The sequence below is a fragment of the Panthera onca genome, chromosome B1, assembly GCF_046562875.1.
Source record: "Panthera onca isolate mPanOnc1 chromosome B1, mPanOnc1 haplotype 2, whole genome shotgun sequence".
Lineage (NCBI taxonomy): Eukaryota > Metazoa > Chordata > Mammalia > Carnivora > Felidae > Panthera > Panthera onca.
The window spans coordinates 94,628,414-94,643,601 of record NC_138342.1 but is presented as its reverse complement, the minus strand read 5'-3'; the positions used below and the strand labels follow the sequence as shown (position 1 = coordinate 94,643,601).

Below are 15,188 nucleotides of genomic sequence, written 5' to 3'. Positions count from 1 at the left end.
TTAATTATTATTATTTATAATTATTTTCCATGTCACTGCCTAGAGTTCATGCATGTCATTTCAAGGTCTGCAAATTTAGTTAGCCATTATCTTTTTAATGACTTTAAATACTGCCAAATTTCTATAAAAATAATTTAAGTATGAGTGTGTATTGTGTGTGTGTGTGTGTGTGTGTGTGTATTCTTTTTATCTCTTCAGCTCCACTCATCTTCAGTCCTAATTTTTGCTGATTTATGTGTTTTGCTATATCTGGTAGGATATCTCCTTCTTTGTTGCTCTTTTTTCTTTTTCTTCCAGGATATACTTTTAGATTCATGCCTATGTGTTTTCCAAATAAAGCTTAGTATCAATTTCTTGAGTTTAATTCTTTAAGGTCCAATAAGGCCTAAGAGGAGGGCATTCAGTCTATAAATAGATTACATGAATTGACAACCAACAACAATTGTTTGCCATCTCATCCATCCCTTATTCGATCTTTCCTTTCATCTCCCAAAAAAAGCATTTCAGTTTTCTTTGTATGGTCCATGCACACCCTTTCCTAAGCTCATTTCTAAATATTTAATACGTTTTCTTCTTCAATTGTCAACAGGATCTTCTTCTTGCATTTTCTCTCTGATACATATTAATCTTATTAATCCCTCCTCTTTTATCTTGTGTTTATTCTCGTTAGGGTTTATAGGCTCTTTAAAGTTTCTGACATTTCTCTGATTACATAACAATTTTTAAAACTATAAGGAAAATGCACCAATTTTTCCTGAGTATCCCCACTATAGAAGTTAATAAAATTAGGCAGACAGACTATGATACGCAGAATAATCTGGAGTTGATGGCAGTGAGGACGATTAAGATGACTTCCTGAGCCACATTTCAAAAGCAGGCTTCGATCACACAGAATATTCAAGTATTTTATACCTTTGCCTTACGAGCCTGTATGAATCAACCTAAATAGTTTTCTTATACAGATTTGCAGAGAGAACTTACTACACAATCATACCCTTTGGCTTTTCTCAGAAAGCTATTTTAAGTGTATTTGTGCCTTATGGGAGAAAAGGTCAAAGGATGTGAACTGCAGTTTAACAGAAAGAGCCTGGCTTTGGAATCTTATTGGCCAGGCTTCAAGGCCTAACTCTGCCACTTGCTAACTATAGGCCCTGCAAAAATTGCTTAAACTCTGAACCTTAGTTCTTCTCATGAAATGAGCTTACTTGGAAGATTAGAGATGCTCCTGGCATAAGGCTGGCACTCAAAAGGTGGTAGGTTTTATACTTTGTTGAAAGAAGGCCATGTCTTGACTTTAAATGTTTTACATACATTTATTCATTTAGTCTCACAATAGCCATGTGAAATATTACGCACTCTAAGCCCATGAGGAATGGGTTCAGAGTCTATATTGAACAAGTTCACAAATGATCAGTGCTGATCCAGGATTCTAGCCATTGTCTCTCTGATGCTAGGTCTCTATTGTAACATCCTATCTTCTGTTTTCATTCCTTTTTTCTACTAAGATCCAGTTTTTCATAATATTCTAAAGGTCTCCTTTTAATTTGTAATAATTGGAAAAGAATGCTTTCAAATTTACATTAAAAATTCAGTGAATTAGGCCATCTGGGTGGTTCAGTTGGTCAGGCATCCAGCTTTAGCTCAGGTCATAATCTTGTAGTTCATGAGCTCAAGTCCTGTGTTGGGCTCTGTGCTGACAGCTCAGAGCCTGGAGCCTGCTTCACATTCTGTGTCTCCCTCTCTCTCTGCCCCTCCCCTGCTCATGCTCCATCTCTCTCTCTCTCTCTCTCCCTCTCTCTCTCTCTCTCCCAAAAATAAGTAAACATTAAAAAAATTATGTAATACTGCTTTGGAACTTGCTTTTTTTTGTCCTTGTGGATATTGGTCATGCCAGTATATACAAATTCATCTGTTCTTTTTAAAAAAATATTTCCTTAGCCTGACAGAAAATATGCATGCACCATATACCTATTTAATCAAAGAAAAGGCATTCTTTTCATCATATAACATCCACAATTAGTTTTAAAATTTCCTAGTTTTAATTTATATCTGCAAAGACTACATTAATAATTATTTTTAGTTTTTTATTTATTTTTATTTTTATTTTTAATACAAAATTTATTGTCAAATTGATTATTTTTAAATCTTTAAGTAGGCTCCACACCCAATGTAGGGCTTGAACTCACAACCCTGAGATTAAGAGTCACATACATGCTCTACTGACTGAGCCAGCCAGATGTCTCAATAATTCTTATACGAAAGAAACCTGAGGGATGAAATTTACTTCAGAGTCAGTCTAAAATCTGTACAAAAGCACTGGCCGAAATGGCTGACCAAGGAATGTTAAGTTGAATAAGCATCTTCCATATCATAGTTAAACCAAAATGAAAAAAAAATTTATGAAATGAGAGATGCCTGTGGTCTATCATTTCTTCTTTAACTATCATTTAGTAAACATCTGCAATATATTAAAAGCTCTATATATTATCTATTTATTCTCCATGACATGTAAGACAAAAATTACTGGGGAGCCTGGGTGGCTCAGTTGATTGAGTGACCCTTGAACTCAGATCTTGATCTCAGGGCTGTGAATTCAAGCCCCACATTGGGCTCCACACTGGGCATGGATCCTACTAAGGAAAAAAAAAAGTTTAAAAAAAAGACATAAATTACTAAATCCCTTTTACAGAAGAGATAACTAATCATCATAAATGTTAAGTAACTTGCCCAGGCTTTGTAAGTGTTAGAACTAGAATCTATCTATCTCCAAAGTCTTCTTTTTCATTATATCCTGCTACCTCCTTCAAAAGATTGAGTTTACTTACATTTTACTTAATAACAGGAGATTAGACAATTTTTTAATGCCAAAGTCATGTTATATTAAGTTTGGCTACATGCTTATCATATTATATCACAGTATCATATTTTCATGAGATGTGGCTTGGCCTATGTTATCAGTAAGCCATTAAAATACTCTTAATGTTTCCATTTCATTTTCTTTTGCTCTTCAAGGAGATTTAGAACTTCACAGTCATTAACTGACATTCAAGCCATGAATGGTTATGACAACATGAAAAACTCAAATACTAAAGGGTTAGAGATGTTCCAATGGCTTAGAGTCCCTAAGCCAGTGTCCCTGGACCAATTACAGCAGAATCACTAATGGTGTTTTTAATAAAACCAGAGACCTGAGCCTCACCAGTATAATTTTTTTTTTAATTTTTTTTTTAACGTTTATTTATTTTTGAGACAGAGAGAGACAGAGCATGAGCGGGGGAGGGTCAGAGAGAGAGGGAGACACAGAATCGGAAGCAGGCTCCAGGCTCTGAGCCGTCAGCACAGAGCCCGACGCGGGGCTTGAACTCACGGACTGTGAGATCATGACCTGAGCCGAAGTCGGACGCTTAACCGACCAAGCCACCCAGGCGCCCCTGATTTTTGAAGACTACACATTTTACAACTTCTCCAAGATGATTCTTCTGCATATTAAAGTTTGAGAAATACGGCAAGAATCATCGCCTTATTTCAGTGGATATCGGACCAGCAGTATATCAGCATCACTTAAGAACTTGTCAGAGATGTAAATTCTTTTTTTTTAAAAAAAGTTTATTTATTTTTGAGAGAAAGAGAGAGTGCAAACAGAGGAGGGGCAGAGAGAGAGGAAGACACAGAATCTGAAGCAGGCGCCAGGCTCTGAGTTGTCAGCACAGAGCCCAACCCACCCGGGCCTTGAACTCAGGAACCGTGAGATCGTGACCTGAGCCGAAGTCCGAGGCTCAAATGACAGCCACACAGGCACCCTAAAGATGTAAATTGTTAAGCCCCACCCCAGACCTTCTGATTTAGAAATTCCAAGAATGAGGTCCAATAATTTGTGTTTTAGGAAGACTTCCAGGGAATTCTGATGTAAGTGAAAGTTTGAGGAGTACTGCCCTATGTGGAGCAATTTTCTGGATCTTTTGTACTACTTGCATGCTCTCATGGATGAATGTTCTAGAGCCATTATAGAGCCACGCGTTGTGGCTCTTCAGTCTCCCAGGAGGCTCTATGAACTGCCAATAACAGGCCTCTGGCACATACAGTGTTCAAAGCCCACCTTTTCTCCATTTCTGCCTTCATCGTATTTGATCTACCCTATGTCTAGATTGGATGCAGTGTCCACCTTCACGTAGCCTTACTAGGAGCTACCAAAATCATAAACAGGTATTCAGAAGCTTAAAACAGACCCATCGTTTAAAACTCCCTTAGAATAGTATATGTAACCATAGAGATCAGATGGTTAGCATAGTAGTCTTTTGAAAAAAGTCTTCCCATATTTCACTTTCTATGCTTTCTATGTAGTAAACAACCTTCCCTATGCCTTAGTAGCAATTTAGAATGTACAACTTTTAAGCATTCATAAGAAGTGTTCATAGAAAAGACCAATCAAATTGAAAGAAAAATATTGCCTCCAGCTGTCAAAAGAGAAAAAAAAAGTTCATGGGGCTCCTGAGTGGCTCAGTCAGTTAAGCGTCCGACTTAGGCTCATGTCATGATCTCACGGTCTATGAGTTTGATCCCCGCATCGGGGTCTGTGCTGACAGCTCAGAGCCTAGAGCCTGCTTCGGATTCTCTCTGTCCCCCCCTACCTGCACTCTGTCTGTCTATCTCTCTCTCTCTCTCTCTCTCTCTCCCCCAAAAATAAACATTAAGAAAAAAATTTTTAAAGAAAAAAAACAAGTTCACGAAAACCTTGCCCAATTAAAGTTCAAGGCAAATAGGCAATAACATCACAGAATACTAATTGTGGAGTTGCTTTCCAGCTCTTGTATTAGTGAAGGCACTAACAAGGACCTGATTCAACATCTCACATAACAATGCAGAACATAACAGGAAAATCAGCATTGTGCACTGCCTGCTGAGCAAAGTGTTCCATCTGACATTTAGAACTGGTTGCACTCAACTACTTTTAATTTTAGTCCCAAATTCAAGAGACTGCCAAAGACACAGAGCTACTGCATGAAGTCCTTGCTTCCAGCTCCCATTGGGCTGTTCGGTTGAGTCCTTGAATAATTGGAGCTCCATTGACAGAATACGCATTGTTTTTCCTTTTGACACTGAAAATCAGATCTTGGACCTTTGCATACGTGTTTATTCTTCTCCAAGAGAATCGAGAGCAATTTAAGTGCTTTCTTCTTCACTATGAGCCTGTAACTCTCCCCGCTTAATGATGCAATGTCTTATGCTTAGCTAGGTTTAAAATGCTCTTTCTTGGCCTCCTTCAGACCCACAATTCAATTTGATTCTCCCGGACTCTCACTAGCTTTCCGTAGTGAAATATATCATGCCTCTTAATTTCCTTCTTTCAAGGCAGAGTATTTTGCTTTGAGGTTGGCAAAGAAACAACACTGAGAACCATTTGCAACAAATAAAATATTAACTAGACAGATGCTCTCAGCATCAGATTCACAACATCCCTTTTTTCCCCTAAACTTAATAAAGGAACTCATACGAAAATAAAGACTCACTAATTTCAATCACTTTTTTGGCCTAATTTTAGCAACTACTTAAATAGTATAATAGGTACAGTTTCTTTCCCACATGTTCTAGACCATTTTTCTGGGATGTATGTTTCCATTCCTGCCTTAGTGTTGTCCACTCTCAAATGACTACTAAAAACCACATCTGAACAACTGGATGAACATTTAAATGACTGTGTGGGAACCCCTGGAGCCAAAAGCGGAAGATCTTAAAAATGACTCTTCACAAAACAATGTGCAATATCAACAGTGTACAAAGCACTATTTAAGTGCCTTCCCGTCTAGTTGGGGATGACATAATTAGACAAAAATATAATTAACAATAATAATAACCTACCAGTTATAGAGTGTTTCCAAGTATCAAAAATTATATTGACTACATATATTATCTTAATTATTATTCAAGGAAACCCCATGAAAATCAACCTATATTTACATTCTATAGACCAAAAAAAAAGTGAGACTCTAAGAAGTAAACAGACTTGCCCAAGACCATATTGCTAATAAGTGGCTGGACTGAAAATCAAATCCAGGGCTTTCTCATTTATAAAGCCTAGGTCTCACCCACAGGTGGTTTTAAAAAAATTTTTTAACGTTTATGTATTTTTGGGAGACAGAGAGAGACAGCGTGACCAGGGGAGGGGCAGAGAAAGAGGGAGACACAGAATCTGAAGCAGGCTCCAGGCGCTGAGCTGTCAGCACAGAGCCTGATGAGGGGCTGAAACTCACAAACCGCAAGATCATGACCTGAGCCGAAGCCAGCTGCTTAACTGACTGAGCCACCCAGGCACCCCAACCACAGGTGGTTTTATATATCAAGGCAATGTAAATTAAGTGTCATATTGGTGGATTAGGCATTAAATGGCTTGGTGATGTGTAATCTTTACAGAGGTGATGAAAATTAAGCTGAGCTTTAAGGAAATTAAGAGGAGAGAATAGAAAAGAAAATTGGAGGAAAGAAGGAAGGGGAGAGAAAGAGGAGAAGGTAATGAGTTAATTCCGGCCTAAGAAAGTTACAGAGCAGAATTAACTCAAGGCAAGTTCAAGAGACCAGCCTGGTTACAGTAAAGTTGATATAGCAAAAAGATAAAATTGAAAGTGTAAGTTAGGGTTACTTTTATAGGTATTGCGGTTTGACCTTTATTGATAGGAATGACAAGTCATGCTTCAGCTGTTTTAGGAAGGCAATGACAAGATCAAAATGGAGTTTTACAGAGATTCATCCAGCAAGGGGGCAGCCTGGTTGGTATAGAGGTTAGAAAGAGATAACTATAATGGCATTAATGTTCTAACAAGGACCTGACAATTGCGAAACATCTCAAGCATTAAGAATTAGATCCTAGCTCCTACATGTCAAGTCTGCCTCAATTAAACCTTCTGGATTTATTCGGGAACTACTCATCCTTACCCCAGCTCAAGTCTAAAGCGAACACGTGCAGAGGCTCCAACCACTGGAACATAAGCTCCATGTTGTTAACTGTTGACTCTCTGTGCCTAGAACAGTGCCTAACATTGAGTAGGCACTCAATAAATATTTACTGAATGAATAACGGTGTGAATGAGCCAAAATGCTCAATCATGCAAATGTTTAACTCTAGGCCTAATGTTATTAAATGTTTACATACATAGAATAGAGAGAAAACAAAGCAGAAATACATTTTTTATGCAGGCCATCACTTATTTATCTTTCACATAAATGACACTCCCCTATATGTGAAGACTAAACAATGCCTCAACATAATCAAATGCAATGTACAGGCTTTGTTCAGGTCCTGATTTTAACAAATCAACTGTAGAAAGGCAGTTTTGAGGAAATATGGACATTAGATATTTGGTATTAAATTATGTTAAAGGGGTGTGATAATGGGATGATGAAAAAAAAACTTTACTAGTTAAATACTTAATGAAATGTTTACAAGTAAATGGTATGATGTCTGGTGTTTGCTTTCAAATACGCCACCAAATTCAAACCAAAAAAATGTGGGGTGGGAGGCAGATGAAACAAAATTGCAAGCTGATGTCGATTTTTGAAGCTGACTGGTTACATGGGAATTCATTATACTGTTCTCCTTACTTTGGCCTGTGTTTGAAAATGTCCACAAAAGATTTTTAAGAGTCTTCTAAAATGTGGGCTGTGAAATGAAAACAAACATCAACATTTTAGTCATGGAGATGTCCACCAGATAACCTCCAAATGTGGTTATACTCATTCATTTATCCAGCCCATGGTTACTGAGCCTACAGTGTGCTGCCAGTTATTCATAGGTGAACGGGACACTGTCCCTACCCTCAGAGATCTCATAATTATGTAGGGGAGGCAGGACAGCGAATTAGTGACAGCAATCCAGAGTCATCACGCATGATGTACAGATATGGACAAGTTACAGTGGAGACACAAGAGACATAATTCAATTTAGTATTTAGAAAACTCAGTCTGGTAGTAGAGTGGCTAATGGACTGAGAAAAGCAGAGGATGGGAACTGAACTAGTAGCACTGAAACTAAAGAAAAGGGGATAAATATAAGAAACTTTAAGGAAACAGTATGATTCTCCTACCACTTATAATTTACTTTTAATAATATAACTACCTTTAATAATAAAATAACTAAAAGAAAATCATATTTTTGATCCTGTCATCTACACTAAATGGCTAAGAAAATTGTGTTTTTATATGTGAGCCAAAGGATAAAATAGAGGAAGTTGTATATGCATGCATCCTATAGCAATAGTTAATACAATGAGGGGTGTCTGGGTGGCTCTGTTGGTTTAGTGTCCCAGACTCTTGATTTTGGCTCAGGTCATGATCTTATGGTTATGAGATCAAGCCCCATGTCAGGCTCTGCACTGGGCACGGGGCCTGGTTGGGATTCTCTCCCTCAGCCCTTCCCCTGCTCATGCTCTCTTTCTCTCTCTCAAAAAAAAAAAAAAAAATACTAATTAATAAATGAGAAAAAATATGAAGAAATATATAAATAAGTAGTATAAAAATCATTGTGGACCTCACTAAGAAAATATGAAAATACACATTAATAATACACATTAATCCATGCAATGGGTTTTATTTAAAGATGACTCCCTTTGCTGAACTCAAATGTGTATTTAGAATCTAAACTCTGGAAGAATCTGAATTAGAGGATATCTAACTAAGGTCACATCTGTATTTTGTTAAGGACGTTGCTAACTTTCAATAATATTAAAATTGGTGACAGGATAGTCAAGTAACGACATACCTGAGTTATTCTTTGTAATATTTCTTTCATTTATTTATTTATTTATTTATTTTTGAGAGAGAGAGAGAGAGAGAGAGAACACAAGCAGGGGAGGGGCAGAGAGAGAGGGAAACACAGAATCTGCAGCAGGCTCCAGGCTCCAAGGCTGTCAGCAGAGAGCCCAACGTTGGGCTTGAACCCACAAAACATGAGATCATGACCTGAGCCGAAGTTGGGATGCTCTACCGACTGAGCCACCCAGGCACCCTACATTTCTTTCAATTTTAAATAAAAATAATGAGCCTGAGCCCACAGGAAAGGCTTCACAATTCCATCAGCCTGAGTAGAGTAAGACTAGAAAGATTCAGACAAGTGTTAGGAAATGCTTCCTGAGCAAGGTGTTCTAAAATACTAAAAGTACCCCTGGATGGTCACTTCCTTAAAAGTCTCTCAGATGAGAAATATATGAGCCAACAGTCATGATCAACAGGGCAGAAATTCTTTCATGGAGCTGACACATCCCGGGGGGGTGGGGGGGGGTGGGAATCATCTTCTCTTTCTTCACTTTTTATCTCTTGATGTGTCAACCACACACACACACAATTTATCTCCCTAGGATAATGGTCTAAGTCACAGATAACTAGCTCTGTGTTCTTTAGACAGGAGAAGAAAAACAAATGTATTATATCCGATGTTTTCATTACACTAAAGGCCATTTCCTCATGATAATTTCCAAATAATCTTCCAAATCCAGAATCTAGAACTTTTATTTGAAAAACTAGTCAACACTAGTTTAAAAATAGTTGGTTTCAGTAGAGAAACCTGACAAACACTATTTCCGGCAGATGACTAAGGTCCACGTCAACAGTAATAAGTTATGTTGACTTATCAGTTGACTCATCAGTAGTCCCAAAACTCTCAAGGTCATCAAAAACAAGAAAGCCTGAAGAAGCTGCCATAGCTAAGAGGAGACTAAGAAGACATGAGTATATGTGATGTGGTGTCCTGGATGGGATCTCAGAACAGAAAAGGAGCATTAGGTTAAAAACGAAGGTGCATACTATAACCAATAACTATAATTAATAAAAATTTATTAACTTTTAAGAAATGTACCGTACTTGAGGCTTCTGGGTGGCACAGTCAGTTGGGCATTTGACTTCGGCTCAGGTCATGATCTCACGGCTTATGAGTTCAAGCCCCACATAGGGCTCTGTGCTGACAACTCAGAGCCTGAAGCCTGCTTTGGATTCTGTGTCTCCCTCTCTCTCTCTCTCTGCTCCTCCCCTGCTCATGCTCTATCTCTTCTTCAAAAATAAACATTAAAAAAAATTTTAATAAAAAAAATGCATCATACTTTTGTAAGATGTTAATAATAGGTAAAATGGGGGATTGAGGGGGAGATATGGGAATTTTCTACTATCTGCTCAACTTTTTTTTTTAAGTAATCTCTATGTGCAACATGGGGCTCGAACACATGACCCAGAGATCAAGAGTCACATGCCCTACCAACTAAGCCAGCCAGGCACCCCTCTCAACTTTTCTATAGATATAAAATTGTTCTAAATATAAAGTCTATGATTTTTTTAAAAGATTGGCTTCTCCCTTGATGATATAAGTCAAAATATATTCTTACCTTTTTGACTTATATGTTAAGGTATAAATTAATTATTTATAATTATAAATTAATATTGAATCTCTGTTCTTTTGAGATTCTTGAGAGGAATACACATATTTTCCGCATTACTCCAAAATAGATTAACCAGTCTCAAAGAGTGGATATAGAAGGAGCTAGCTCTTTTATTATTCTTGGAAATAGTGAGAAGAAAAAGGTCTTCCAGAGACAGGAGGCCTGACACCTTCTGGAGAGACATTCTGCTGCTGCTAGCTGAAACACTGAGCAATGGGAATTGCAGTGTGTTGGTGTAAGAGGTCCCAAACAGATGTTCAACTCATTGATCAAAAAGATGTGCAGTATGGAGAGCTGAGCATCCATCTGTACTCTTCCACAAGAAGACAGATCATCAGTGCATGAAAATTTTTAGGGCTAGAGAGACCCTTAAGAGATCATCTGCTCTAATCCCTTCATTTGCACTGAGGAGGAAATTTCAACAGCCAACTAATTTCTGATAAGCAATCCTTTTAGTACTTTTTTGAAATGTGAAAAATAAAGAAGCTGATTCTAAGAGTTAGAGAAGATCAGCTTAGGGGCACCTGGCTGGCTCAGTCAATGGAGTATGAGACTCTCCATCTCGGGTTGTGAGTTTGAGCCCCATGTTGAGTGTAGATATTACTTTCTTTTTTTTCTTTTTTTTTAAATTTTTTTAAATCTTTATTTTTATTTTTGAAAGAGACAGAGCACGAGCAGGGGAGGGGCAGAGAGAGAGGGAGACACAGAATCCGAAGCAGGCTCCAGGCTCTGAGCTGTCAGCACAGAGACTGATGTGGGGCTCGAACTCACAGACTGTGAGATCATGACCTGAGCTGAAGTCGGACACTCAACTGACTGAGCCACCCAGGCGTCCCAAGATTACTTTCAAAAAAAGAAAGAAAGAAAGAACGTCAGCTTATTTCTCTATAATCACGTACGCAGATAATTTTTGCTTGACACAAGTGATATTTTCCATTTGAACTCCTCTTACGGAGAAGGGGGCATTGAAAAAATAGCAAGGACAAAGGCACAAATAAGAAGCATTGAGCAAAGAAAGAAGACTGGTAGACTAGGTCAATAAACACAAGGCTCATGGGAAACCCACGAGAGGGAAGAAACATCTGTCATGGAGGACCAAAAGCTATAATCATACAAGGTTTTTTGAAGCAGATATGGTGTTCATTTTGCCTGAGTGAAAACCTGGCCAGTTCCTCATGACCAGTTATCAGAGAAGCTCAGGGAGAGGGCCTGGCTAGTAGACAAACAAGACTTGTCAGATCAGCTGGAAGAGAGCTAGTGGATTAGGGAAGGGGAACTGAAACAACGAGTTCATGACTGACGAAGAATCTTCCCCTAAAATCCATGAAGCTGCATTTTAATTAGCATGTCTGCAAATAGTTAATAAGCTGAGAGCTTCCTTACACTTGGAGGTAAGTGGTCTGTTTTCCTCTAAAGAACAGTTTTACTATGAAGTCAATGATGACTCAGTGAAAGGAGCTGTTCTTAGGTAAGTGGCCATGGTCATGTTTCCAAGGTTGAAGACAGAAAGAAACCCTAATTTATAAGGTCTCGGCTTGGTGACAGCAGAAATGAACAAGCAAGATGTGTGAGCTCCGCATTTACAGCGTTTATCCCAACCAGCCCCCTAGCAGCAGTAACAAACTTGGCCAAAATGTCTTTAACCCCCGCCGTAGCATCTGAGGTGAACTAAATGAGAACTCAAAGGCTGTCTTTCTCTACCTGGGAAAAAGGCTTACCAGCACCCACACATTGATTTTTTCCTTCCTGCAAAGGAAGAGAGATCTCAGTAAGCTGAGTTTTGTGCTGTGTTCCTCAATCTTCTTTTTTCCCCCCTCCTCTCTATTTTCTTCTGGTGAAGTGATTTGTACTTTCTTTCCAAGGCACACATATTACCTCTCAGAATTGTTACTTGCTTAGACACACCAAAGGGCTTGGCAACAGATTGCATGCAGGAGAAATTCATGTTTGCACTTGAGAATACGTCCCCGGTGAATAAACAACTTGGGCTCCAACCAACTTTTTCAGACCATAGTCTATATCACACACATGGCAAAAAAAAAACAAAAAAGCTTTTGAAAGTGCATTTCAGCTCCTTCCCCTTGTAGCTGGAAAGCAGTTTGCAAACAGCTGAACTCTCTAAATAGCCAATGGACATAAGTCAGAGCTTTACTCCAAGTCCAGCAGTCCTGCTGACCCTTCAAAGCATTCTAACGTGAGATCCTTGTGCTCTGTTGGAGTCTGGGCACAGTGGCCTGGAGCTGAAGCAGTAGGGCGACAAGAGAATGAGAACAAATGCTTCCATTGTGTAGCTGTCCAGACAAAATGAGAGTCGGGCTCACAGACCCAGCCCAATTAGGGGCAATGCACAGGCCACAATGTGCCAACATTGAAACACACGGTTTGAATGCTTTCACTTTGCCACTTACTCCCAGAGTTGAACAGTTTTCTAGCTGGTTTCTGAAATTACTGCCAGCCAAGAAAACTATTTTTAAGTTGCTTTTGTTCATGTTTTGACTTTGGAATTCATAAATACTTAGGAAAATAGCCTTGACTTGATGTCTTTCCTGGTTTGTTGTTGCTGTTGTTGTTGGCATTTTTTTAAACATAGGAGCTGCATTACTCTCTAGTGTGAGAACACATCCTGGGGGTCATGGGTAGAATTTCGAAGTAACTGAACTATGTAATGTAGCTGCTTATGAATTAAAAGTGTTCCTTTGGGTTCTTACGATGATTGTATCACTTGTTTAGAAAACACCTACGTGCCAGCATTCTGCAAGCCCATAGTAAAGCTGTGACCTCAGTGCAGCGTCCTAAAAATCTATTTAATTTCCCAAAGAAGAGACAATGACAACTTTCTGCCACTCTGGAGAGAAACCAATGATACTCTTCACCATAAAATTGGTGGAGAAAGGATCCCAGTCTTCATTAATAAATGAAAAAAGTGAAAATTCCTTTTGCAAATTCTTCTTTGAATGATTTTTTCTTTTCATTTGAAAACAGGCTTGCCTACTCACATGTGTGAAAGAGAAGATTCAAAGCCTTTATGATCAGTGTATTGATGTCTCCCCAATACTGATGTCATCCACTGTGGCATTAGGCTAATGTGCTGTTTTTAGTACCATCTGTATTTTTACCCAGATACATGAAATTTGATAGCAATGATACTAAGTGACTCAGTGCTTATCACAATAAAAATTTCCATTAGAAAAATATGTTTAATAGCATTCAGGATAACTAAATTACCATTAGGTCATTTACCAGCACACTGATGCTTTGCTTCTGAGCGTCTCCTTTGGGAGTGGCCTTATAAAACTATTGCAACGAATGTATCTAATGCATCAGCATCCTGATGTCACCAAGTGGTAAAATTTGTTCATTAACCCTGCCAGGCATTTAGTGAGTTACTTGAAATTTTATCACCTGCTATTCATAAAGATCAAGGAAAGAAAGAAATATTACACACCAAACCTGGCATTCAGATCATGCAACCTTATCATATCTATGAGTTCTGCTGTTCTAAAGCCTGTTTCACTGATATGACTCAGAGAAACCATCACTAAAACATGAGTATAACAAACTTCCCTCTTGTTTTCATTCCTGTGAAGTCATGCTGGAATAGCTAAAAGATGGTGAAAAACTTGGGGCAGTGACTTAATCCAAGAGAATATCATGCTTTCAGTCAAGAACGATAGGGGGCGCCTGGGTGGCTTGGTCGGTTGAGCGTCCGACTTTGACTCAGATCATAATCTCCCAGTCCGTGTGTTCGAGCCCCACATGGGGCTCTGTGCTGACAGCTCAGAGCCTGGAACCTGCTTCGGATTCTGTGTCTCCCTCTCTCTCTGCTCCTCCCCTATTCCAGTCTGTCTGTCTGTCTCTCAAAAATAAATAAGCATCAAAAAAATTTTAAGAAAAGAATGATATGGATCTCTGAGTCTGTGTATTTCATTGTTTTCTATACCTCTTAGGCAATTACGGGACATTCTATAGCACACTCAGAGAAAATAGTCAAAAAAGATTTGATGTTAGCCAACAATTTCAATCTCCTTAAAAAGAAAAGACTAGCAGGTGTCTTCTATCTATATAAATGTATGGAGTCCTCTTTCCCGACTAGACTGAATTTCTCAAAGATAGAACCAGTGTTGTTTGTATTCACTTCTATATTGCTGGGCCTATGAGTTATCTGGTAAAGAGTAGGTGCTTAGAAATGAAATAATTAGGTTGAAAAAGAATACGCTTATGATACAGTAGAAACTGCACAAACTTTGGGGTCAGACAGGCTTGTGTTTGCATCCTGATTTTGCCATTTCCTAGCTGTGTGACGCTGAATAAATAATTCAATATCCCTGCAGATTTTCTCCATCTCTAAAAAGAGAAGAACCCTGCAAGACCATTATAGAATAGAGAATAATAGATGCAAAATACAGAATGACAAATGATAATTATTATGATAATATGTCCTGAGGTTCTTTATAGCAAATTAAGACTTAAAAGTGCACTGTTATTTATATTCACCATAATAATGATATCTCACACTGGTGGGTATCATGTACTTTTCTAAGCACCTTAAAAGATTACCATATTAACCTATCAACAACCTTGTGAAGTGGTATTATTTTCATTTTATACCTGAGAAAATTGAAGTTCACATTTCTGGGCATACTCACAAGATTTGAGTTAGAAAAATCAGAATGAGCTATTAAGGAAACATTAAAAATTTAACTAAAGAAAACTCAAACATTTAACCAAAGTGTAGTTGAAATGAAAATCTGGGGGACATGTTATCTGTTTTAG

At 38.3% G+C, this 15,188-nt stretch overlaps 1 protein-coding gene across 2 annotated transcripts in view; it reads right to left on the bottom strand.

The window, feature by feature from the left end:
- Positions 1-15,188, bottom strand: part of ANK2 (ankyrin 2) — a 670,685-nt gene that overhangs the window by 491,637 nt on the left and 163,860 nt on the right. The window lies entirely within an intron of this gene.